Source organism: Amblyraja radiata, chromosome 4, assembly GCF_010909765.2.
Source record: "Amblyraja radiata isolate CabotCenter1 chromosome 4, sAmbRad1.1.pri, whole genome shotgun sequence".
NCBI classification, from domain to species: domain Eukaryota; kingdom Metazoa; phylum Chordata; class Chondrichthyes; order Rajiformes; family Rajidae; genus Amblyraja; species Amblyraja radiata.
In genome coordinates, this window is record NC_045959.1 from 38,684,792 (window position 1) to 38,688,236 (window position 3,445).

Below are 3,445 nucleotides of genomic sequence, written 5' to 3' on the forward strand. Positions count from 1 at the left end.
GTACAGACAGCACCCGTAGTCAGGATTGAATCTGGGTCTCTGGTGCTGTAAGCGCTGTAAGGAAGCAACTCTATCGCTGCGTTACCATGTCGCCCAATGGAGAACGTTTATGTAGGAAGGGAAGGGAAAGAGCCGGTTCATCAAATAAGCTGGTTAAAGATGTTTTCACATAGTCAATAATAAAAAATGTTATAGGATAGGGACATGAAATACTGCACACTGCAGCATTTATGAATAAGTTGGCCACAGCACGAAGAAAAAGTTAGAAGTGATGCCCAAGAAATCCCTCAGTGTTCCACAATGTTATAATGTAGTGGTCCACCCACTAATCCCCAATGTCACATGCTGGTTTCTCCCACAGTAATGACCAATGTCAGATATAAAACAAAGGACAGTACAGAAGATAGACACAAAAAGATGGAGTAACTCAGTGGAACAGGCAGCATCTCTGGAGAGAAGGAATGGGTGGCATTTCAGGTCGAGCTTCTTCTTCAGACTGAGTCAGAGGAGAGGGTGTCTGGTGATATGTAAGAGTAAGGTGTGAAAACAACAGATCTTCTGGTTGCTAAAGACTTTAACTCCCCATCCCATTCCCACACTGACCTTTCTGCCCTGGGCCTCTTCCATTGTCAGAGTGAGGTTATCACAAATTGGAGGATAAGCATGTCATATTTCGCTTGAACAGCTTACAACTCAGCGGTATGAATATTGATTTCTCTAACTTCAAGTAGCCCTTGCTTTCCCTCTCTCTCCGGCCCTCCCCCCTCCGAGTTCTCCGACTAGTTTCATTGATCTTCTGATGAATTTTACTGATTGTATGCTTCCTTGTCACCTTCCCCTCAACTAACAATGAACCATTCTACGTTTCCTTCTCATCGGCGGCATGTGGTTTTCACACCTTATCCCTCCATATCTCTAGACTCCCTCTCCCCAACTTTAGTTCTTTCCTTCAAAGCAGACAATCAAAAATAGAGCCAGACCTTTTGAAATTAAAGTAGGCAAAATGTCTGCAGGGTAGGGGTGGAGATTTAGAACCCGCTTACACTGAAGAAAGTTTTCGACCCGAAACATCACACATTCCTTTTCTCCAGAGATGCTGCCTGACACGCTGAGTTACTCCAGCTTTTTGTGTCTATCTTTGGTGTGAACCAGCATCTGCAGTGCCATCCTTCTTGTGGCGGCGCTGTTAACAACTGCGGCTCACCTGCAGTCCATCTGTCTTTACTTTTTTCTGTTGTTTTTTTTTTTTTGTCTTGTTTTGGTTAAGTTTTAGTTTGTTGGGTTGTGTTAGAGGGGGTGAAACATGTTATCTGTCTCATCCTTCGGGGGAATGCGACTTTTTCGTGTCGTATCCCCCTTCTCTGCCTCCGTCTGCGCTGAGGCCTAATGGCGGAGCTGGCGGCCTACAGCCTGCGACTGACCCCGAGGCTCCGGAGGCAGAGCCAGCCAGGACCTACCAACGAGAGGCTGGCCGGCTTCGGGGCTAAGGCAGCGGTGGCCCGACTTGCTGGTGCGGCTTTCTGGCTTTCGGTGGCGGCCTGGAGCTGATGCAGCGGGGCTCGGAGCTGAGACTGCGGGACCCAGAGCTGGGGCGGCTGCCTGGAGCTGGGGCGGCTGCCCGGAGCTGGGGCGGCGGCCCGGAGCGGAGACTGTGGGACCTGGAGCGGCGACTGCGGGACCCGGAGCTGAGGCGGCTGCCCGGAGCTGGGGAGGCGGCCCGGTGCAGAGACTGCGGGACCCGGAGCTGGGGCGGCGGCCTGGAGCGGGGGCGGCGGCCTGGAGCTGGGGCGGCTGCCCGGAGCTGATGCTGTGGCTGGCCGTCTCGGAGCGGAGACGGCGTTCCGGCTTTCGGCGGCGGCGACATCACCACGGAGGTCCGCTGGACTGGAGGACGGCATCTTCGGTCTGGATCAATCGCCTCAGCGCAGAGGGAGAACAAGGAGTGAAGAGACGGAGACTAAGACTTTGCCTCCATCACAGTGAGGATGTGCTTGATGAACTCACTGTGGTGGATGTTTAATTTGTGTTTATTGTATGTTTTGTTATTATTGATTCTGTGTATGACCGCAGGCAACATAATTTCGTTCAGACCGAAGGTCTGAATGACAATAAAGGAATCTAATTCTTCACAAACAGTAGTTGTGACCATGACCCTGACTAATGGATTGTTGTTAAACTTATACATTTAGAGATATTTAGAGAAGAAACAATTATGTAGGTTGTCCATTGATCAACCATGATTTCATTAAATGACACAATAGGCTCTGGGCTCCTTTGTTCATCCAACAAACTGCCTTGCTTTATGATTTTCATGAATTATGTAAGGCAGAACCCTGGGCTGAAGGTATTAATTTGTTTATGTGAGATGTTCTATAGGGACAAAAGAAAACCTGAGAACTAAGCATTTCCCTGCATATAACCCAATGATAAACTGTTGAAACTGACACTCCAGAGTCCTCCAAGCCATTAAATTCTTAAATACCATTAATTAAAGAGATAAACTATTATCCCATTGTACATCCATGGTCCCAGATGCCCTGTTATTAATTTTGCCAATCCAGCAATTTGCAATGCAAGAATAATTGGAGCTGAAAGTTGAAGAAAATATCCAACCCATGGAGTTCACGAACAGATGATTCACTTCAGCAAATTATGGGCTGAGACTAGAATAAGTAATAAGGTTTATAAACCACAAGATTGAATCATGAATGATTTACCAATGCTGTTCCAGATCTGCAATATTTTATGTTACATTCCATGTATCTAACGTATAGAGCTCTGTGATTTTTTTTGTTTCCACTGAACACTCCTTCCTGGTAGCTATCTTTAATAGATGGCAGGCTGACTGGATTTACATTGAAGTATCTGAACTATTTCCATATCAGGCATAACATTTAAATATATTTTATGTTACTATTTAACCGTTTATCTTCAAATTAGTGTCCTGTCCACTACCTCAAAAATCCAGGATATGGTTGCAGTAAACCCATCCGCTCTGTTTTAAAATGACGGAAAATTAAATTTGATCCAGAAACATGAAGTGTTGATGTGATAATACAGAGGGCACTCACAGCAATTCACTGCAGAGTAGTCTGAATGGTGCCTCGTTTGAAGCTGTGGTCTAAAACTTTATCAATTGCATTCAATTTACATATGCAACTGGAAAAATAATTGATTTAATTAGATCAAAGAGCTCCAGCGATTGTCAAAGCATTGGCTCAGTCACTTCCATGCATAATTCACCTTGGTATAGCTGACAGTTTCTCAACATCAATCACATACCTAATAATGGTACAAGTTGCACATCCCAAATTTGCTCCTATGCCAACATAAACTGCAACACTCTGGTATAATCTATGATGTCCATTAAACAGTCACAGGGAAAAGGGTCACATAGTGTTAAGATCACCTAGTTATCAATGAAAGGATCTCCACTCTGACATCA